A 24,172-nucleotide genomic window follows, 5' to 3' on the forward strand; every position below is an offset into this window, starting at 1 on the left:
GACACACAGAAAAAGCTCATCCGCATTCGGGACTTCCCAAATACACTGTCCTTGCCAGAATTTTTCAGGTCCCTCTCACTCAGGAGACAATCTGCTGAAAGAACAGAGGGAGACAAAAGGTTTTCTCCCTCTCTTCCTTCCTCCCCTCCCTCCTTCCTTCCTCCCTCCCTCCCTACTTTCTCCCTTCCCTTCCTCTTTTTCTTCCTTGGAGCAGAACAGTTTACTAATGGTCTTCCTGTCCCCACTAGCTGCTAAAGTAGCAAGTGTTAGATCAATGCTTGGTGCATTAAATTGGTATTACCAGGGAAAAACTTCTCTTGGAAGAGGTTTCCACAAATGCTTCCTTTGCTGATTCCTGAGATATAGCAATGCAAACCAACAAACATTTATTTCACTCCTGTTGTATACAGAGCCCTGGGCTAAGCCCTGGGAGAAATGAACCAGAGTACAGAGTAAGGGGATGCCTTCCAATTCAACAGAGCACCTGAGGCTACAGAGTCAGGGACCATCCACCCCAGCAGCCTTCATCCACATTAGTTTATCTAGACCAGCCAAGGAGGAGATGTGACTGAGGATGGCCACTCTAATCTAGACTGGCCAAGGGGGAGGCAACATGGCTGTACTGTGAATGGCCAATTTAGCTAGACGGCCAAGGAGAAGGAGATGTAGCTGTGGATGGACAATCGAGCTAGACTGGCCTAGGAGATGGAGCCACACTGTGGATGGTCAAGGAGATGGAGCTACGTTGTGGATGGCCACTCTAATCTAGACCAGTCAAGGAGGAGGAGATGTGTCTGTGCTGTGAATGGCCAATCTAGCTAGATGGCCAAGGAGATGAAGTGCATTGTAGAGCCCTATTTCATGTTTAATTCATATTTAATTTTCCATGAATATGTGGCTTTCCCCTGGTAAGCTCACTGGGGGTAGGAATGCTTCTTTTTGTCCTTGTATTCCCTGCCTATGACAGGTGGGAGGCACTTAGGAAATGCTAATGGAATGAATGGATTCTAGTTGACTCTGTCCCTATCACTGTAGTCCTTCCATGCCCTTTTTACAGGAGAGAATGGGGAGAGGTTATCCACCATGGTCAAGCAGGGAGGGTTGGAATTTGAACTGAGCTCTTCCCAGCCCATGACCCACTGCCCACTCAGTCCCTTCTCAACAACCCAGGCAACATGGCAGCTGCTGGGTGGCCAGCCCCCAATCTTACATGTTCTCCCCCATGCACTGGCATCACAGAATAGCTCCCTGGGGAGACCTGAGATGATGCCAACTGCAATGAACCCTCAAACCCAAGAGCTCCAGAACTGGAGGGGGAACAGGAAGAGACACCTGACAGGAATGAATTTTTTCAAAGACACGTCGCCATCCCAACAACCACCCTCCCAACAACCACCCTAACACAACTCGCAATGCCAGTCTGCAGGACAGCCTCTCACTACAATGCAGCTGTGGAGGGTGCAGAAGGTGGTAGCTTTTGCTCCTTTTATGCTGCCAAATAAATTAAAATGTGACCTGTGTTTCTTAGCATTTCCCATTCTTAAAAGGATATCTGAAGAATTTTTACAGTAGTAAAGTTCATCTTAAATTGATTTTTTATGCTTGTGCTAAAGATCTCAACCTCTGATTTACTCTGTAGTTCTTTTTTTAACTCTTTTTCTATTGGTATTAGATAACTATTCACGGGTGAAATGTAATTAAACAGCTTTGATTCCAAAGCCAGGATTTATGATACTACATTTAAAATGAATGACATTAAACACACACATAAAACCAGGTTTTTAAAGCCATGACACAAATTTCCATTTCTACAATAAAATGAAATTTATTCCCCCATCTCCCTCCTCCCTTCCATCAGCTGAGTTTGGCTCTTCCTTGAGCTAAAGTCTGGCATGCCTCTGGCCAGCATCACCAGGGATGAAGGGGATGGGGCTTCCATTGCCTGCCTTCTCCCACTGAGTGAAGCCAGAGACCAGGTCCTTGTGGGTGTCCTGGCAGTGGGCTCTGGGGATATCTCTTCCTCTTTGCTCTTCACCTATTGTCTTCAAAGGGGATCGACCTATGGCATCATCATGCTGGGATGGCTGATCAGACAAGTGTGAGCTCAGAGGGCTCTCCTGTTTGTGCCGTGGCACATTTGGGGTGGGTTTATGCATCTCACATTTCCTTTGGTGCTGCTGGGATTCTACCTTGCTGATGCAGTATAGCACCATCTTCTGCATGGATGAGCCCTGTGTGTTGGTGCCAGTGACTTCCATATCTCCCCAAAGATGCTAAAGCTCTTCAGAGAGATCCTGAGAGTGTCCTTGAAAGACTTCTTATGACCTCCGGACAGGAGCCTGCCTTGGTGGTGAGCTCCATTGTATTAGGTGAACGTTCAAACAAGGGGCTCATGTATCAGAGTGGTGCTCGCTGTGTCATAAGCCATGATGACAGGGACAGCTTCAGAGTTACCTGTGAAGACCTGCAAGAACTGATGCAGAGGAAGCAACTGAGAGGGAACCACAGGACTGGTCAAACTCTGGTGAACATAATGACCAACGAGGACTCCAAAAGACTCGGGACGAAGCTTGGCCCATACCCCTCTTTCTCCTCGCTCCGATGTTCAATGATGTAGCCATCCCAAGAAGGCCAGTTTGTGTCTGGCCTTAGCCTGGTCTAGCTCACCCTCCCACAGTTTGCTATCCAGGTTCCCAGGCCCATATCTCTTCCTGGGCCACCATCTTCTGAGCTCTGCATGCCTCCTCTTACCGAGGGTCCTGTATTGGCCTCCACTCTCTCCTCACTATGCTCCCCAAGCTCCAATCTGATGGTCACTCTCCTGCCCATCACCTCAACAACTCCAGAGACAATTTTCCATTTCCTCCCAAGGCAGCCCCTTCCCCTCTTTCCCTTTCCTTTGACACAACTGGGCCTCTGGCTGTCTTGCACATATGGACCCCAGACAAGGGGAGAGTCAGCACAAAGGCCCAGTGAGGGGAGACAGTAGAAAGGTCAGTTTGGCCAAACAGCATCCTGGGCAATACAGCTGGATTCAGTTCGGAAGGACTGTCACGAGGGATCCCCAAGGTGGAAGGGGGCCATGTGGTATGGCCAGCTCAGGACTTCAGGACGATGGCTTAGGCAGAAGCGAGGGTGGATTGGAGCAGGGAGACCAGTCAGGTGATGCTTGCCCCAGGATGGAGAAGAGGTGGCTCTGTGAGGAGAAATGAGGGAACAGAATATATAAGCCCCCTCACCCATGTGCTCTCCTATTAGAATGCAAGCTCCTGAGGGCAGGGACTATTTTTTTTTTCTTGCTGTGTGCTTTATGTGGTTGGGGTATGGGTCCATGCGCTAATAATGTTTGCTAGAGCTGGGATTTGAAGATAAGTCTCTGAATGGAAATGCAGTGACTTTTTGTTCTTTTCTGCTCAATCTCTAAGCTTCATAAGGTCGGGCTTTTGAGTGAATCCCAGCTCACAGCTTTATCCTAAGGAGCAGTCAGTCCTTTGGTAGTATTTCCTCTAAAAACATTCTTTTATAGTCTAAATGATTGAGCAACTCCCCAACCTTGATCCACTCAAGCCTACATCACCTAAATCACACAATGACCACCGACTTACTCCTTCTCTTCATCACCAGTGCTTAGAAATGGTTGAATTTCTCTTCTAAATCAGCAAAAATTAAAGTGGGCCCTCTGCAAAAGGCAGTGAAAAAGACAGTCCCTTCGCTTACCAGTCTGAAATTCTTAAAATAAATAAATGAAAGCAAACAAAATTGTAAAGGCTGATTTGTCTCCTTCTGAATGTTCAAATCATTAAAAAGAAAAGTCTATTTCATCAACACCTTAACATATCATTAAGACAGTCTTCTGTTTGATAGATGAAGATAAAAACACCCCAAAACTGCAGATGAATTATGTGGTCCCTAATGATTCCAAAACAATTACCGGATGCAGAGCAATCTCGTTAAATTTTATTCAAAAGCTTACTCCACTTGTGTTTTCTCTTATTTTTCTATCAATGAAACCCCAGAGGTTTCAGCCCAATTCATTATGTATGAGACCCAACTTCCAGTGCTTGACTGTTGATTAATAGCAAAGTTTGCTGTGCGCACACTTGCAACATTAGACGCGTACAATATGCTAACTTATTCTTTCACCGAAGCTAATTATTTACAAGAATGACTACTTGAGACCACAATTTATTAAACGCATGCATCCCGTCTCCATCGGGCCCCCAAAGACAGTCTGGAATAAAGATCTTTTACTTGATGTGACAACTTGGAGAAACATAGTTATTAATATTGGAAATGGGGCAAATCAAGAGTTCAAAGGGCCTCCTTCTGACCAGGTCATCATTGCGCTACAGCCCTTGCCTGGGTGAATGTAGGGAGAGGTGCCCTCCCGGCCCTGACTTGATTCAACTTTAGAATCAAGGGCTTGAAAATTGGCGATAAACAAGATTTTGAAGGCACTGTGGCCGATGTCAAAAGGGGCTCCCCAAACCCCCATTTTCTAAGGGCTGCCCAGACTGTGGCTAAGACAGATGAAAGGCCCTTCATCCCATGACACACTTCACATTGGAAGGCAGCTCCTCCACCTCAGCCCTGGGGACTTTCTTTCCTAATGGCTTTTTGGGTTTGGGTAACTGGCTCTGGCACCTGCCAACCATGGGTCAGACTGCAGGTTTTATCCTGGATGGGCTCACCTCTCGGGCTGGTGCTTTAAGCTGCTTGACCCTCTGATCAGACGTTTCTGAAAGAACAGCCAGGGGGTTGGAGGGGACTTTTGCTGGCCCAGCCCTGGCTGCTCTGGATGCCCTCCTCTGCCGGAGTGGGAAGGGGGGATGGGCCACAGTCAGCTCTTGAGACATGATGAGAATCAGGCTCCTCATCACACAAACCAAGAGAAGGAAAATCAATGTCCAGGCCCCAAAGACAGCCAGTCAGTCATTAGATGCTGGCAACTGCACAGTGCCACTGAGCCTCTGTTAAGAATGCTCATGGACAACAAAGAAGCCTGACCTTCAAACGAGGGGCTGTCCAGGATGGGGACTGATGGCTGCAGCCCAGGCAACCAAGGAGGGTGGTGGGCTTTGCTCGCCACAAGGAGGGCACTTTCAGAAACTTAACCAAGTAGAGGGGAACAGGGATCTGAAAGGATGAGGTCCCTCAAAGCAGCCGGGGTGTCCCTACAGAGCCCTGTGGCAAGGCTGCCCTGGGCAACGAGTGCTGGGAATTCCTCCTTAGAAGACATCATCTTAGTGACACACAGGAGGATTTCTATACAAAGTGTGTGTATGGTGGGGATACAGCACTGGAAAGATAAATGAGAGTTGGTTGCCAACACTCAAGAGAAGGACAAAGGACCACAGCTTAGACCTATGGAGGTACTCAAGATGCTGAGACAAGAGAGAATGCATAATGAGGAGAGAATGCATACCTGCCTGTCCCTGAAAAGGTCCACCTGCCCTGGAGTCTCATGAGAAAAAGAAAAGGGGACACAAATATTGTTCTCTTCCACTTCCTGGGGGAAGTGTGTGTGTCTGTCTGTCTCCTCCCAGGGACCAAATGCTGTTGACAGCCATGGTGTATTAGCAAACAGGTGAAAATAAAACGTCCTAATAACTGAGAACTGGCCGAACAATCGATATAATATCAACATAATAATCAATGCTAGCAGCTAGTTATTAATGGGTACAAGTCTGAAAAGTGTTTTTCAATGATTGTCTCACCTGATCCTCACTACAACCCTGGTGTGTGCTGGGGGTGGTGGTGGTGGCGCTATGATTCTTATTTTTAGATAGGAAAACCAAGACAGGCAGTGGTAAAGTGACTTTTTCAGGATTACACAGCTAGTAAGTATCTATGGTTGGATTTGAACCCAGGTCTTCATGACTCCAGGCCCACTAATTACCCAGCAGCTTGTGATGTATGAGACATATTATTGTCCCCTAAATAATGATATATAAAGAATTCCCATGGGAAAACTTGGGTGAGTGGTACCAAGTGAAAACAAGGGCACCCCCAGGTGGGTGGAGTGGGAAGGAAGAAAGCCTGCAGAGGCTGGCCACAATGATCTACTCTAGGAGCACCTGGTCCGGGGAAGGGTCAGACACTTGAGCTGGAGCCCTAGGCTATTACTACCCAGTCCATTTTATAGGTAGGATATCAGAGGCCCTGTGAGAGAGTCAAGGGTGCCCAGGAACCAGGTAAGAAGGACCAGGATCAGGCCACAGCTCCTCAACAACATCATGGGCCTTTTGGGGGTTTGTTGGGAAATCTCTATTGCATTCAAATAAAACACCAATTAAAAAAAAAACCAGAATCCTGGAATTCTTTCAAATGCAAAAGAGCAAGCCCAAGTTGACCTGGCTGGCAAACTTCTACTTTTTTACATTGAGTGTTCTCAATATAAAGGTGAAAACAAAGGAGAGGCCACATTTTGAGGGAACAGCACGAACTTTTCCCCACTCCACAGAATCTTGACCCAGGATGGGCAAGAGCCAGTTATTCTGGAAGCCCTGAAGGCACTTTCCCAGCAGAGAGGTGAGTGAAGAGGGGTCCTGAGCCAGGTGGGGAGGAGGGTCTGGTCCACAGAGGAAGGGAAGAAGGTGGAGGGTACTCAGGTTACTCCAGCAGGGCCCTGTCCCAAGGTTACCCTCAATCAGGGAGGGGTCCTGGCTCTGTGGATCACCATGTTGGTCTGCCTACCTTGGCACCCCAGGAGCCACCAGGGTCCTTTCCTTTGGATTCTTTCTCTCAGATTTCCCAATGTTGTGGCAGGCTATTGACTGACCAGGTTGGCTATCTGCTGGAGAGGAGGGTCACACTTTAGTCTGCAAGCTCCTGGGGGCAGGGCCTGCTTTTGGCCTTCCTTGTTCAGTGGTCCCATGAACTGACAGCCCCTGGAGTCATTTCTTGGCCAGGGGCAAATAGAGATGGAGTGACTGGCCTGGGGTCACTCAGCTGGTGGCCACATCCAGGAGCTCCACTCCTGGAGGGTCAAACTGGGCAACATGAGGAGATGTTTAGGGACAGTGGGTAGGCAGGACCAGGTCCAATTGTCTCCCCAGACTGGGTTGCACTGTTCTTCCTCTGGATCACACCCCATGCAGATCTGAACCAATTTAGAAAGGCACACAGAGAAAGGCCAAGCCAGCTGTGGGGGCCCCAGTCCCCAGCCCCAACACCCTAAGCTAGAGAGGAGTAGCCCGACTACTTCAGTGGAGGGAGTTTCCTTACTGGGAAAACAACCATCCCCACCAACCCCTGAAGTCTGCGACAGATTTTACAGTGACTCGTGCAGCTACTGATGTCCACAGAAGCAGGGCTGCTTAATGGATGGTGCTTGGCTGGAGTCTTCCCTTTGCTCCTTGGAATCTATTTCCTCGTCCATAAACTGAGGAGGATTCTGTCTTCAGCACTGGGGGTCCTTGGCATCCGAGGTGAGACTCGAACCCAGATCTATCCTGTTGCCAAGTTTGGGCTTTCCCATCTAGACTCTCATCTCATCAAGGTAGGAAGAGGCCCAGGAACCTTGGAGCCTTAGAAGTGAGAGCCCAATTAACTACAGCGATCTTGGGTTACAGAATCCACCCCCCCCCATGACCTTTCCCAAGAATCCAGAGAGAAATTGCATAGGGTCTGGCGGGGGGGGGGGGGATGTCACCCCGCCCCAGACAGGGTGCTCAGACTCTACCCTAGTCCCTGACGAATACAGGAAAAGAAGAGATGGAAGACCAGTCCTGGGGCACAGGGGCAGAGGCAGCGAGCATCCTGAGTAGAGCTGAGACACACCAGCACCATGAGGCAAAGCGGGCAGCTTCTGGAGATCTGCTTTGTCTGGCTCAGTTGGGCACATGGCTCACCAATGCTCTCATGCTCTGGACAACCCTAGAGGAAGGTGCTGTGACCACCCCTTCCATTTTAAGGAAGGGGAAGCTGAGGCCATGAGAGCATCAGAGGAAGGGCCTGAACTTTGGACCCCCAGATCCCCCTGACACCATGCCTGCCCCTTGGAAGCCCTGTGGACAGAGGGTTCTCGGCCTATTTCTCCCATCCACCAAACTGGAGACTTGTGGATGGGCTCCCTTGGCCAGAGGCATTTCTTTCCAATTTGTTCCTTCCCAGGTTCCCCAGAAGAGTGGCCCTGTCCGACCAGAGGCACAGGTCGTCCCCCTCCAGAGATTCCACTTGGTCCGAAGTGTTTCCATATGAAATGAGACCAGATGGCCGGCGCAGCCACGTCCTGCTGAAGACCGACCTGTGTGGGTTAGGGGAACTGGGTCGTCCCATTAACTCGCCTCTTCCCTCATTAATAAACCATTCTGCCCTTTAAGTACCTTTCTTGTAAATTGGTTTCTACTATTCTAAATAAATAATACCCACTTCCCCCATAAGCAAGGGGGAGGTGGCATTTTAGGGGACATAAGAGCTTGAGTCAGGAGACTGTGTGTGGAAGTGGGCCATGTCATCTACTTCCTCCTCCTCGGGGCTCCTGCAGCTGGAATCTCTTAACTGTTACCTTAGCAGAAAACACCATATTTAATATAAGTCACTAGTATATTGACTATACGTCAGTGGCCAAAAAATCTTAAACCACTATTAAATGGACAGTTAATGTAATTGTATTTTAAAACACTGAGGTCATATTTAATTTTGAATTGAAACTCTTAAAATATGCTTTCTGGCAAGGCTATATAGTAATAAAAACAATCCTAACGAGGGTGTGTTCACTCTCCACCCCACCCCCACACTAGTAAAATCAAGCTTTTTCCCAGAATACTAATATTTGTATGACCCAAAGCACCTATAGCATGATTTCTTCAACAGGCGTCAGGGGCTGGGAAAGCTCAATGGAAGGGGTGACATCACTGTGAAGCCAGGGTCATGGCTCCCTCGTGCTCCTGACCTTGCCTTTCCCCCAGAATCATTGGGAGCAAGCACCCCAGGCTCATGGCCTTCCATCTCAAAACAGAACCCGAGGTAGTGACTTCTACCCCTACAGAGAGCAAGTTGGGGAGGGGCTGGAGGGAGAAGAGAGGAGTGAGGGGAGGCTGGGGGGAAGACCTTTCCCTGGAAAACCATTAGAATTCACTTTCAGAAGTTTCCAGCTAGACTCCAAGCAGGTTGGGGAGCTCAATTTTGTCTTCTTTTTACCCTTTGCCTTTAAAAAAAAAATCAATACACTCTCCAGGAAGCTGTCACTGGAGCCAGGCAGGCTGGGTCTGTGGACCGTAAGCTTTGCTGTGGACGCCTGGGTAGACGGCTTTCCCAGGGGAGGGGAGATGGAGGTGCCATCTGACACCAAGAATGAAATGTTTCCTTACAGGTGTTCCCCGACATGGACGTATCATCAGCAAAGAATCAATCTGCTTTGAGGAAAGCAGGGGATGTGGAAGACCACTTGCAAATTTTCCAGACTACCCATTTGTGCCTTAAATACATTCTCTGGGTCACTCAAGGAGGTGAATAAAAGAGTCAACTTTCAAAGAGTCTTGGGAGAGTGTTCCCTTCAGCTGCACAACCCTGCTCTGCCCCCATTGAGGGAGTGTCTTCTCTATCTCTGCTCTTCCCCTCTCTCACTGTGGAAAATTGGTCCACACTCCAGACTTCTACCCTCACCTTTATGAGTAGGTCTCCCACACCAAGGCTCCATTCTCTTTCTAGAGTGCTTATTGGGCAGGGTCAACATCTGGCTGAACCTTTCCATCTGGACCTCTGGCTAAGGACTCAAGCCATTTATTCTGCCATGGCCATTTGGTTCAACCAACAGAGAATGAATGGCTCATTGAAGTTGGCACCCCTGAAGGAGCTTGGTGAAGCAAGGTCCAAACGAAGACCTTTTTGGATGGAGAAAGCCCCCAATGAGAGGGGATCCTGGAAGCTTTCATAGAAAAGGTGGTGGTGGGGGGTAGAGAAACAAAGACAGAAATGGGGAGGTGTCTTTTTTACCAAGTTGTTGGCATCTTTGTCAAAGACTCTAGGATAAAAAGAGCTGGGAGAAACCCTGGAGGCATTTGAAAGATGGAGATGGAGGCTTGTGTGAGGTACCTCTCCCCTTCAGACTGGGTGCTCTGGTGAACTTGGGGCAGGAATGAGTTCATAATGATCTGTTGAATGCAGAGCAGCTTCCCAACCTGAAGCCCCCACAAACCCATTTCATCCCAGAGGGGCATCTCAGAGTTTGACTCATTTGGAGCTGTTTCCGTCTCTCCAGGCCCTGGGGTGGGAGGACTTCCACCCAGGACCTAGGCAATCAGGAGGGAACAGGATTTCATGGGATTCCCAACTTTCTTCTATAGGAACAGAGGTCAAAACACATGCAGCGGAGCTCACAACAAAGAGAAGAACATCAATGAGCTGAGGTGGGCTCCTTTGGAGGGGCTCCAAGCTAAACCCAAGAGGATGGGACCACCCTCTCGACTTCTTGGGCAACTCAGGGCATTCAGAGCTAGGAGGTGGAATGCTTGGGTCAAACAGCAGCCCAGTGGGTTGGCATTCCCAGTAGGGGCTCCCACGCAACTCTGACTGGCTTTTTTCATCAGGGATAGAGAAACTTGGCACGAGGGCCAAGGAAGTGCACTGAGGAGGTCTGGAAATGGGGATGGGTTTGTGTCAGCCTGATGGCCCTCAACACCAGATAACTTTCTTATTCTAAAACCAAGGAACTGGAAACAAACACCCCATCTGTCTGGTGGGACACCCTGACCCCCAACATGCTGAGACCATTAAGACCCAAAACTTTCTGCCAGTGCCCGTGGATGGGATTCAAAAAGCCAATCCATGGAGCCAAGAACTGAGCTTCAGTCTCTGAGGTGGCTAGACCTGGCAAGGCACGTCTTTCCTGGGAAGGGCTGGAAGCCAGCCTGTCCTGGCCACTTTCAATTAGGCATTTTACGGGTGGTGGTGGTGGGGTGGTGGTGCTGGTGGTGGAATGAAATCAAATACCAGGACTGTTCACCATTTTAAGTCACAGCATCAAGAAGAAGCAGATGCTTTCGTTTCTCAGGAAGCAACAATTCTGACCATACTGATTTTCAAATCGTCTCCAGCAAGTTGGGAAGAAAGATGGGGCTGCTGCTGGGTCTCAGCCTGGCTGGACCCAGGCCCCCGGCCCTGCTCCATTGGGGGAGCAGGGAGAGAAAAGGAGCCCCGGGTCAGCCTCTGGACAACCCGTGCCCCTTGGAAGAGAGGGGAGTTTTCTATGCTGTGGTGCTGGGCCTGGCTCCCCAACAATTGCCAGAGACCCTCCAGAGGCACCAGAACCAAAGGTTCCACACTGAATATTGACTCCTTTAGGAAGTTCTAAGAGAAAAGCTTCAGTCCTTCTCCATCAGCTGCAGGGGAGATTCCCCAGGTAGAGGTCACCCCAGGAGACCCTTTACCCAGGTGCTCTCCCTAGGACCTCCTCAATGGCAGCCCTCCCACACACATCACTCTAGGGTTCAATGCCCCTCCTCTGCATCCCCACATTTTGGAATGGGTTGTTTCTTTTCTCAGAATGCTCCTGTCCAAAGTATAGAGTACTGACTATGGCCCATGTGCAAACCTCCTTCATCCCCTCCCTAAGGATTGGCCAGTTGCTGCCTCCTCTAAGCAGTCAGGGTCAGGGGCTGAAGCTGTGCACCTTTTAGATAATGCAGGTTCCCTGGCCCTTCCAGAGGGTGTGGATCAGGAATGGAAAAGAAAGGACCTTAGGACTGGGGACCCTGGTAACCTAAAAGGGGCAGTGCGGTGGGGGAGTCCAGGCTCTTCAGATCTGCTGCTCCTCATCCCCCACCTCACGACAAGTGTGTCCCTCAACCCACCCAGCTGCTTCTCTGGCCCTTGACGGCACATTTGGAAAAGTTACCAAGGTCTAATTTGGTCTTTTAATAAACTTGTGCAGGCAGAGGAGTCATTTTCTTTATCTGCGACATTAAGAGTTGTAGGAAATACAGGCCGGCGATTGTGAAGCCCGTCTGCCACTGTGTATTTTTCTGAACTTAAGAATAATCAAGGGCGAAGAGGAAGAAAAGGTTTATTGGCCAACCCTCAAAACGAGGGAATAATTAAATACAACAAGCAGCACATAAATAAAAATGTAAATACAAATGCTTCTTTTTCAATTACTTATGAATACAAAGCAAAGAAACATCTTAATATGCAGACAATTTATCACTAAAATAGCATATACTTCACTTTCTGTAAGATTTACCTGCTTATATCAAACATTAACTCTAATGGCTTCTTCGTAAGAGTTCTGGTAATAAATAATAATTAGGACTGATTTCCATAGCTTTTTCCCCATAGGGCTGAAATGACAACAAGCTTTCTGAAATCCCCACCCAGGCACCCAGGGCATGAGTGGGAGGGTCCAGTGACTTCCATTTTCGAACCATTCTCAAGGCCCATCCTCCCTCTACCCTCACCAGGGCTCCCCTGGACTCCTAAGCTCTGACTTCTACCACAGGAGTCAAGTTCCAAATACCCTTAGAGATCAAAGCCACACAAGGACCATCTCCTGGATGACTATGCTATGGATGGGCATTTTAGAACGCACACATCTGACCACTTCGCCAGCTCTGATTTCTAACCACGTGGGCCCAGACTCTGGGCCAAGCTCGGCACTTTCAGGCAGAGCATGTGAGAGCAGAAGCCAAGCTCATCCCTCCCTCTGATGCTGTCCAAGAGGGGCAGCCCCATTACACTGCTCAGGCTATTCTCTACCCTTGGTTTCCTCCTTCTCTACTGCCCACAGTCCTTAGGGAAACTGGAATTGGAGGAAGACAGTTTCATGGAGAGTGAGCTCACATTCAAGGGGCAAAGCAGCATCAGCAAACCTTACCCCTACCTGGCTCCAATTTGAAACCCAGGACAGCTCTGTGGCCAGCCCACAGGCAAGGCCCTGGGAGAATGTAGCTCAGCCACAAATAATGTCCAGATTTGAACTCCTGAGCAGTCTGCTTTGTTTACCAGGTTTTACACACACACACACAGACACACACACACAAACACACACTCCACAGATAAGATGATAAAAAATAAAAATGCCTGTATAGTTTCCTTACTCCACACTAGGTATGGTGGTTTATTAGATAGCTGTCACTAACACCAAGGGGTTTATTAATAGGCAAAAATTAATTGTATGTAGACTGAATTAATGAGATGGAAAAACATGCACATTTCAGCAAATACAGAGGGGAATGGCCTCTACTGAGGCATTGGTAATGAAGTGGTCGGGCCACTGCAATGAGGTGCCGAACAGCCGTCCAGTGAACCACGGTGCTCCAACGATCATGTAGGCTGGGGCGACTGTTAAAAAAAATCACTATGAAATGTAAACAGCAGCCAACGATTGTGAGCACCAAGTTGACCCCCAACGCACATTCGGCAGACTGCTATCTACAGATTTATAAATAAATGATTAGATGTAAAATCTCTAGAGGTTCTTTCTTTTCCACAGCAATTACAAGAGCAGATTATTACCATTCAAGTAGGGTTCCAGTAAAAGTTCATTGACTGGCAGGAATCCTTCACTGCTGTCCCTGTGTCTTAAGTCACTGTGACAGAAAATCCAATGTTCACATGTACTGTGGAAATCTTAACAAGCCGAGTCAATATGCGCCGAGTGAACACGCTCTTGAGTTAAAATGTATCACTGTCAATAACAGCTTGAATTAAGAAAGTATGAAGTTTCAAATCTGATCAGCGTCAGAGAGAACTTTCATGCCTCTTACGGGCTCACACGGGTGGAAGTTGCCACCCGCTTCAATGGCACCCAAGGTCCACCTTGCAAAGACTCCAAATGGAGGATGAGGGCAATGGCCCTTCGACAATCGAGTGAAAGCTTTTCAGTCCATATTTGTTTCCCGAGCTGGGGATTTTCTTTGCCCTCTCAACTACAGATTTACATAGCAGTCAACGGGGCTTGCTAGGCTGGCTCATAGGGCACCACCACCTGGAAGCTCAGCCGGGGAGGAAGGGGTTGGCAGATGAGGCCAGCGAGAGCCTCAAGCCAATGACCCGTGTGTGTGTGTGTGTGTGTGTGTGTGTGTGTGTTTGATGAGAGGCAGCTAGTCTATAGTGGATGGTCAGGCTCTTTTAAGAGCACCAAACCACGCACCTTTAGTTCTGGGGGGTCTCAGGGCTCCAAGCCTTGCTGAGGAGGTGCTCCCAGGGTGCAGCAGGCCACATTTGTCCTGAGACCCAGCACTGAGAGTCACAGTAATAAAAGACCCAAAGAGAGCACCTTCTCTGGAGGCTTTAGATGCAAGCTGAAGTGAGCATCTTTGTAGGGGCAGAGTGTTTTCTAGAAAAAATACTCTAGTTTTATAGAAAACACATTTTCCACTACCCGCTGAGTCAATGCTGAAAGCATGGAGCCTTTGCACCCACTGTCCTCTGGAGAAGGCCTGCCCGGAGGACACAGGGAGGAGGGTCTCCACAGAGAAGGTTGCACCGGTGCCATCTGAGCCCTGCTAGTGTTTGCTCAGATTCGACTGAGGTATGTTTCTTTTTTTTTTTTATTAAAGATTTTATTTGAGTTTTACAATTTTTCTCCCAATCTTACTTCCCCTCCCTCCATCCCACCCCACAGAAAGAAATCTGTCAGTCTTTATTTTGTTTCCATGTTGTACATTGATCCAAATTGAGTGTGATGAGAGAGAAATCACATCCTTAAGGAAGAAACAAAAAGTCTAAGAGATAATAAGATCAAACAATAAGATATGCATTTTTTCTAAATTAAAGGGAATAGTCCTTGAACTTTGTTCAAACTCCTTGGCTCTTTCTCTGCCTACAGATGGTATTCTCCATTGCAGACAGCCCAAAATTGTCCCTGGTTGTTGCATTGCTGGAATGAGCAAGTCCATCAAGGTTGAACATCACCCCCATGTTAGGGTGTACAGTGTTTTTCTGGTTCTGCTCATCTAACTCAGCAACAGTTCATGCAAATCCCTCCAGACTTCCCTGAATTCCCATCCCTCCTGGTTTCTAATAGAAAAAATAGTGTTCCATAACATACATATATGAGGTGCGTTTCTAATACCAAACTCTGTGGAATGCTTCTGGATGGCAAGTGAGGGCAAAGGCCATCGTTAACATCACGTCCTAATAACCACACAACAAAACGGTGGTGCACGTCTCATCAGGTTAAAAAAATGGGAAAAATGAGGAATGCATCAATTTTAGATGCTGGATTACACCTGACTGAAAAATTCTGCCTAACTGCAAAAAAGCAGCAGAGTTCACCAAGGCAGTTTGCCTTCACTATCCTAAGGGGGCCTGCTCTGAGCCCCCCCGCCCCCGAGCTAAGACGGGCCAGTGTGGGGACAGGGAGACAAGAGGAACCTCTGTTGTCTGAGCTCCCTTCACCTTTCAGAACGACAGTGTCAACATCTTTGGAAGATGGCCTGGGATGGAAATACAATTGTTAATGGGGACCAGGGAGCCTGACATGCAAAAGGATTCCTACAGAGGATGTGTAGGACGCTGCAGGTCACAAATTTAAGCTGAGGGAAGTCTTATTCTGGGAAGATTAGTGAATATACATACATATATATATATATATATATATATATATATATATATATATACACACACACACATAAAAAAACTACATTTAAAAAATCAGTGAGGAGTAGTGAGATGCACTTTTTTTAGAAGCAAGAAGTATTCTATTAGAGCAAGCTTATACCACTGGGTTTTTTTAGGTTTTTTTTTTTTTTGGCAAGGCAAATGGGGTGAAGTGGCTTGCCCAAGGCCACACAGCTAGGTAATTATTAAGTGTCTGAGACCAGATTTGAACCCAGGTACTCCTGACTCCAAGGCCAGTGCTTTATCCACCATGCCGCCTAGCCACCCCATACCATTGGTTTTTTAACAAGAATATTTTAAAATCAATTTATACATTAAAAAGGGCATTAAAATAGCAGCCTCAACCCAAGAAAATGAAGCCACTGCCAGATGCCTTTTCACTCTACAGTGAAAACCTCTTTTTAATTCTTTTCTCCCAGCAGAAGGAACCAATTCTGGACCCAAGGTGCCAGAGCAGCTTGAGGCTTTAATGGGTTGCTCCTCCCTGGAGCACTCAGTGCCGAGATTCTCTGGGTCCCATCAGCGCCACCATCTTGAGGAAAATTCACAGAAAGCTCCAAGTTACCAGGCAGCCACCCATCAATAGGCTGAGTGAGGAAGGGGTCCCAGGGTGGGGGGGGGTGGCTTCTGCAGCACTTGGAGTAAAGCCCCAGAAGGAGGTGGAGATGTGGTGCTGGGTGCTGGTGAAGCCTGGGTCTGATGGCTGGACTTGGAGTTGAATGATTTTTAATTTTGCGACAGTCTCTAATTCTTGAGAAGTCCATTAGGAGTTCTTACTTTCCCCATAAAAATGACGTGTTATCTCCTGCACACAAGGCTCGGGAGCAGCTTGCAGAGAGGCATTAGGCGTCTTTCCTCTCTTCAATTTTGTGTTTTCATAGCTGCCAAGATAATGGAGGGGCCCATGCCATTTCTCACCAGGCTGAACACTGCGAACCTTGCTCATTAGAGGGGGAGAAGCCCACCAAGTGCATTTCTTCCATCTATTACTCAACATAAAACCCCCCAGAATGGGGCGCTGCTTTACTCTTGAAATGGGCTTGCTGCCTGCACTCTCACATCATGGTGTTAGATATGTTCATCGCAGGCTGCAGTGGTGGACAAACCCACAAAGATATTTGTTCTTGTTGGCTCTGTCCAAGGTTCCTGTTCAGCCAGGTGAGTCAAAGGGCCCAGAGTCACCCCTAAAAGCTCCCTGGTTCTCAAGGGCCCCATCCCCTATGGTACTGATACTTTGGGCCAGTTCAGTCGAGGGTCAGCCGGAGAAAACAGATGAACAGCTTAAGATGGTTCCTTATCACTGTCTACTTTAATTGTTTAGATGTTCCCAGCATCTCCTGCCCCATGAGAACAGGATTCAACTCATAGGCTCCTTCCAATGGAATGACCACAAAAATGACAGATTCCTAACAGCATGGGAATGCAGTGAGCTTTTCCTTGGGTACTCCCCTCTGGGCTAAAGCCAGGGAGAGGCAAAAGAGCCATGTTTCCAATCAATTATCATTCGACCCACATCAGAAGCACCTAGCATGGGGCAAATCCTTGGGGAGGCAGCAAGATGAACTTGAAAGCATCCCTGTTTTCAAGGAGGTGACCTTCTCTTGGGGGGATGGCACAGACCCATCAACTACAAAATCAATCAGCATATGAACTAGAAGGACTGGTCCATGGGTCTTTTTTCTCTTTTAGGCCCCATTTTATGTTGGATTTTTCTACCTAACAGACTCCAGGCTGATCCCATGTATATCTTCTCCATGTGTCTCAATCACAATGCTTATTTTTCGAGAAAACTGTTTCAGCTAGAGATTTTAAGCCCTTCTCTCCTCTCTGACTTAACCAGAGGTGACACATGCCATCTTCCTGTGGCTGCCAAACAGTACAAGTGACTAACCATTCCTGGTCAAGGGTCTCTGAGGCTGCAGCCGGAGTGGCCGTGGCCCCACCAAAAGCCCGCAGGGGGTGTGGGGAGGGGGGGCCCCCAGTACCAATAAGGGAGTGCTATCTGACTGTGGCATCCACCAGGCCCTGGAATCTGTGTGAATTATGCAGATGTAAAGGAGGAATCCCAGAGAGCCGGGGGCTGACAATCACTCCTGGGCTGTTAAGGGTGCTTCCTCATACTTGGTGGTACTAAAGGACCCTCTCCCGCCCACCGGGGATGAACAAGAGCAGCTCCCTGGAAGAAATCTGTGGACATGTCCTTCTTTTTTTATCCTCCCCTTTTTAATTTTATGCCCAACCTTCCTGAGAGGATAGTTTCTTGACAATAATGAATGAGAATGATAGGGCCGGCAGGCAGGCCTCCCTAGTTTCACTCGGCTCAGTATTCATAACCTGTCAAGGTAGCTTTATGACCTAACAGCCAGTTGCTATAATTCCAATAATGACCTGCAGACACCAAAGGAATCTAAATTTATCATTGCTCTTCTTAGGGCTGACGACCGGGCCTCATCAAGCTAGGAAGGGTCCTTATGCTGGTGGGGATCTAGGGCTGCCAGGATGTGGGACTCCAGTAGGGAAGCTTGGTGGATTCAATGGGGTCCAGTCCAGCGTGGGCTCTCCCCAACATGGGTCTCCGGCTGAAGGTCCCACATGCCAGAGTGGGCAGGGTGACATTTCCAGTGGAGCCGCACCAGAGAGAAGCTGCTTAATGGTTCTCCAGGAGGGGGGCTGAGCCCGGACTTTGTGAGAGCAGTGTCTCATCTGGCAGGACGCCTGGTGCATTGCCTTTTGTTCTCAAGTAAGGCAGCGGGGCCTCACGACACAATCCAGATGAAGTGGATTTAAAGCTGGCCGGCTTCTATATGGGAAGCTGGGACCATTTTCTCCCTTCCAGAAGGGAAGAAATCAATGACCCTGAGAAAAGGGAATAGAAGGTGGGGGGCCTCTGATCTTGAGTAAAGGGAGGGGGTGGAGGGAAATTGGAAGTATATTGATTGAAAGCATTCGTTAAATTAGGAAAGAAGTGATCTGCATGTGCCTCATCTACCAAGGTTCTGCTCACATTTCAAGGAAGAGAAAATGATTACAAATTTCAAGTACAGAAGTGTATTTCATTGAAAAAGAAAATTCAGGTCAGAAAACATTCCACAAACCCAATGAGTCCTGCAACACAAAGCCCCCAGAAGCATTAGCTGTCTCCATCAGAATAGTCTGGAGGGGGTCACATGCCGGGCAGAGGAGAGCCCAATGTATCCATTAGGGAGGAGGGCTGGCCAGTGGGCAGGAATGTCTGGGCTCTTGAGAAGCTGGGGATCCACCTGGGACCTGGGCATGGCCTAGCAAGGGGTCCTAGCATCTCATCCACTTCCCAGTTTGGTCCCTCAACTGAATCTAGCTATAAGACAGCTAAAAATAAAGGAGCCAATGGGGTTGGTGACAGGCTTGGTCGGTCACATCACGGCGCTCTTCTTGGACAAAAGACATCATCCATGCCAAGTGGAGTCCTGTGCTACCCAGAATATACTTTCTGTCTGTGTTGAACTGATGGTAAATAATATATGAGGTCATGTGATTTCCATTATCTTAATTTAATTTATGCATTTGTTTATGTATTTGTTAAAATATTTAACCAGGAAATTCCCAATGAGATGGAAAATTTCGTTTCCTCATGCACCCTTTCTGCAGAAAATTCATTCTTAATAGTTTCTTTATATTTAAATTAATTCTTACCAATTTAAAAGTGATTATCATTATCAAACGGGCATTTTTTAAACTAACTACAACCAGTTGTGCATCCAGCAGCCTTGAGGAATGTGTCCTGGGGTGGCCTGTTTCCCCCAAATGCAGATGGGCCTTACATGCCCGTCCTCCACACCAGTGAGTCTGCCATCAGACAAAGTTTGACAAGTGATCTGCACAAGGAGGTGGTGATTTGAACCCAGTGTCATTTGACTGTGAGGCCCAATTCTGATTGCTCTGCTCTCTTTAAGAGTGATAAAGATGTCCCCCCCCCCCAATTATCCCCTGGTTCTTCCTAGAAGCCCACCATCCAAGCCTGCTTCTGAAATATGGCAGCCCCATCTTCCTGGGGAGCTCAGCCACCAGCCATTCATGGACCGAAGAGAAGTTTCTGGGCTGCGGCTCTCCCCTAGTCTGAGAGCATGGTCCAAGGTGGTGAAGAGAGGCAACGGTGGGAAGGATAGTTTGATGAGGAATACAATATGGGGCAGAGTTAGTTCTAGGGGCACCTTCTGGGGTACACCAGGCCATCCAAGTTACCCTAGGGGAGTGGAGGTCATTCACATCAATTCACCTACTTGCTGCTCAATCATTCACCTTGCACAGGTGACCCACCTCAAGATAACCCACTTGTAAAAGATGCAGGCTAGAGACACCAGGCTATGCTCCTGGCCTCCTTCTTTACATGTCCTTCATGATGTCTAAACTTGAGTCCCCACAGTTGCAGGTCTCAGAGACTGTCACCCAAGAAAGGTCTCTTCCATTGACATCGGACATTAAGCTTCTCCCTGACCATAGGGAGGGATGGGTTGGATCACCCCAATCTTGAGAGAATTCAGGCACTTGAAGACAAAATGGGCTTAATAAATATTTGCTGAATTTAATTGATGAGCAGCTGAACATAGCATTCCCCTTCAAACCAAAGCATGTCTGTGCTCCAAGTAGCTGATATGAGGTATCTCAAAGAATTCACCATCCTTAATAAACTTTATTGAAATGTGACTTTTTGCTGGAGTGAGTATGGGGAGGATATCCTCTCCATTGAGACAGGTCAAAGGTCTTCAATGACCTGGTTCCCAATCTTGCAAGCACACTATTATTGAAAAGGGTATTGTTTTATAGACAACCTGATGAAGCTTTTTGAGTTAATCCTCAGAAAACAGGCATAATCAATTGATGTGCACATAGCTGAACTTTTCCCATCCACATTCTGCTATCGGTCAACAAAACAAGTATAGGACTTTCTCAGGTAGTGCTGCAAGATGATGCTGTGGGGCTCCTCTCTAGATGGATTGGAGGAGGGCTGAGTTCTTATTGATTGTCCTACTCTAGTCCTATCACCACCCCTCAAATCCTAGACAGTACTGGTAACAGAGTGTATTTCACTTCATTCTCTTTCCCTTTAAGCCACTTACATGTTGAATTTCCAAGACTTCTTCCCAAGCCATCACTCTGAATTTGAATGCCATGCTGCTTTGGCTTACCTGAGATGGTCCCATCCTATGATTCAAAGTCATCTACCCCCAGAGGGTCTACACTGAGCTTGGGTGACGAGGAGCAGTTTGGAGCCCGGAATTTGATGGGCAAGCTCCCCAGTGGAGTCAAGCCTCACATCCTCATGCTTTTCGCAATGCCCATATGTGGACTCCATAGGTAAGGCATTTAGCTTTGTGTTGTTGCCTGTATCACCTAGGCTCATGTGGCAAAATCCAGGGCAAAGAGGCAGCTGACTGCAGTGAAACACTCCTGACCTTGAAGACCACATAGAACATACTTCTTAACCTTAAAGTTTGACATCTAGAAACTCAATCTTCCAAAGAATTAGGTCATGGAATACTGACAGCAAGATCAGAAGGGCCAGAAAAAGATGCCCTTCACCTACCAGTCCAGAATCTCCTTGGTGGACCCAATTTTTGCATTTCAATAATGTGTAGTGAACCAAGAAATCCTAGAAATGAGGTATTCTGAAGAGGTCAATAAGGAACAGAAGCCTGGTCCAAAATGATCCCAGAGTAGAGGGGCACTGAAGGCAGAAGTCACAGGGAATTCTGGAAGTCCCAGAAGGGTGATCATGACAGCCTAGGTCCTGTGGCACCCCTAGAAAGGTCAAGGGACAGCCACCCCACAAAGACCACGGGGAAAAAGTCAACCTCATCCATGGGAGACTAGGATGAGGGCTTCAGCTCCCTTGCCTGCAGCTAAGGGCTTGAGATGGGGCACAGCAGCCCTCAGGAACTAGGGAGGTTTACCATGATCTGGCTATTGGCTGGCCTGCTCTTTAGGCTAATAGTCTGGAAAGACCCATGGGAAAGAAACAGTATCCTTGAGATAAAGCAATGTCCCCCATTTGGTGCCTTTCTGGTTCCACTTCTTACAACACAGTCCCATGGATGCATATATGAATACTGTGTTCACATCCTATGAGACTCTTCTTCACAAACAGCCCCAGATTCTCATCCCTGGGGTTAGGAGGGAGCTCTGAGGTCAGTCACTAATGCCCAGAGGTCAAGCAGGAAGACACAGGAACCATCCAAATGATGGCTTTTATTTTCATTTCTTAAAGCATGAGTGTTGTCTATGATCACACCCTGGAAGTCAGGCTACTCATAAAGCAGAATAAAAACAACAGCTCCTCAAAGTAAGCAATTGATCCAATAATTTTTATCTAGCTGCTGCTCCATAGACTTATAATATTAAGACGTAACTACACAAGCAATAAAGCTTCAAAATTACATTCAGAATGTATTTTATACATTTTTTAAGGAATGTCTGGGTTCTGAATTTAAATAAAACAGCATATGATTTCTTCCCAAGTACAATGACTTAAGTCCCCCAGGCAATAGGCATTAACACCTTATGAAAACATTAAAGAATTCTCCATCCTAACATTCAGTTTCTAAAAACTACAGGGGAAAAAACTCAAACTAGACTTCATAATGATGATGGTATATGGAGAAAGAACCAGGAGACACTGTCATTCTGTAGAGATACCCCATCATTCTGCTGAGACACCCCGAGTGATTATTGAGGGCCTTTCTGCTCTGGCAGCACCTTGTATAAACTGATCCTTCAACTGCAAGCATTTGCATTTCTATGCAAAGACCCTTCAATACAGTGAGAATCAATTTTTTTATCATCCCCTTTTGTTATTTTAGATTAAAAAATACTTTAAAATTGTTTGGAGATAGTTCACTTCTCCTATAAAGTTTTTAATTTGACAACAGGGTCTTTTCAGATTGATAAACTCCTTTCTTTGAGAATTAAAATACATGAATTACAAATAATGATGGCCCAGGGAAAATCACTTAAAATTCTCTGGACCTCAGTTTCCTCACCTGTAAAATGAAGGGGTCAGTCTCAATGATGTCTAAAGAAGCTTCCAGCTCTGCTTATGACAACCCTGGGATCTTATCATGGCTATAAGCAGTCATTAACTGTCTCCTCCAGGAGTGGGAAGGAGTGTTGACAAGGGGTCCATGAATTCTCACACATAGAAACATACCTCATGTGAACAGAATGTCTCATGTGGATGCCAGTGCTATAACAAAACACAAATGAATGTCAAAGCATTCCTGAATCTGAGGTATGATCAGAGGGAAAAAAGTTAGAAAGGAGTCAGGTCCCCAGACTCAAATTGTGCCTCAGGTTCCTAACAAGCTGCATAGGACCCTCAGTTTCTTCAAAATGGGAACAAGCACCCTACCCATCTCCAGGGCTGGAAAGCCTTGGCCAAAGTCACCCTGTTAGCCAATGTGTGAAGAAGAGGTGAGTCTAGCACTCTACTGATTCCACCTTCCAGGTGCCTAGAAATACTATCACAGACAAGTCGGTCCATTCAATTTAGGGGTGGGGCCCTGGAGCTATCCATTGCCACTATCCTTCTAGGCTTGTACAAGAAAAGGCAACTACTTGCTTATTTGTGAATGAGTCTTTGTATTTAGATTCTTCTCAATCACAAAAATAAACATGGACAGTTTTTCTTTCAAGAAAAATATTCTGACTTCAGACAAGAATTCTTGCTTCGTGAATGAAGTCGGCTATATCAGCCACCTCATGCTATCCCATGCCATGCTAACACAGCTGTTGTGGCTCCTGTGCTTGCTACATAAAAATAAATAGGCAGCAATATATAAGCTGCCCCTTCTCAAAAGAAGGGACAGGAGGATCTTGGGGTTTCAATGGAAGCCCCTTAATGCACACACACATTCAGTATCTCTCCCCATCCCATGAGGTTCTGCTGGCCCAATGGCCAGTCATGAATCAAAAGCCACAGGGACGTGGAGGAAGGGTTTACTAGCCCTCATTTTACATTTACCATCAAGCCATCAAATACAAGGGTTCATTGCTTCAGGAATTCTTCATGGATGCCCCCAGCTAGCCACAAAACTAGTCCCTAAAATTCCTCATAAAGAGCCTTATCCAGTCTGGCCTGGGATCTTCTCTCTCTCTTTCTCTCAGAGAAGAATGAGAAGCCTGAAATTCTAGCAGACCAATCTAACAACCAGAGCAGCAGAAAAAGCTCTTTAGGCTGGGTGGCAAGTGCGTCTTTGGTGGTCAAATGGGTGAGCTTCAGGCACACAGTCAGGTCAATCCCTCGATATTCCCTGGTAGGTCTTCAACTGGCCAACCTAGTCTCATGCAAGCCAAGTATCACTTCGGACTTTGGTTATGGCATTATCTTTGTCTCAGTTTTCTCAACTGTAAAATGGGTATAATAATAGCTCTTCCTGCTACAGTTGTTGGGAGGTCTAAAGTCCATCATTCTAAAGTGTTTCCTAAACATCATCATCATTATCACCATTATCACATGAAATGAATGGTTTCAGATTTTCCCTATAATATTAAGGTTTGAAAACAACGGGGTTTGTAAAAGTGGTAATCCTAGGATTCTCTACAATTTCACCCCATAGCCATCCCCACAGAAGAG

The 24,172-nt window shown here is 47.1% G+C and overlaps 1 protein-coding gene and 1 long non-coding RNA gene across 2 annotated transcripts in view; one reads left to right on the plus strand and one right to left on the minus strand.

Annotated features, from left to right (window-relative positions):
* MGMT (O-6-methylguanine-DNA methyltransferase) overlaps positions 1-24,172 on the minus strand; it is a 262,691-nt gene that overhangs the window by 56,961 nt on the left and 181,558 nt on the right. The gene's annotated exons all lie outside the window — the stretch shown is intronic.
* Positions 18,006-19,143, plus strand: LOC141520562 (uncharacterized). The gene is made up of 3 exons (XR_012477659.1): positions 18,006-18,304; positions 18,523-18,638; positions 18,879-19,143. It is a non-coding gene; the product is annotated as an uncharacterized LOC141520562 (long non-coding RNA).

Source organism: Macrotis lagotis, chromosome 4 (genome assembly GCF_037893015.1).
Source record: "Macrotis lagotis isolate mMagLag1 chromosome 4, bilby.v1.9.chrom.fasta, whole genome shotgun sequence".
Lineage (NCBI taxonomy): Eukaryota > Metazoa > Chordata > Mammalia > Peramelemorphia > Peramelidae > Macrotis > Macrotis lagotis.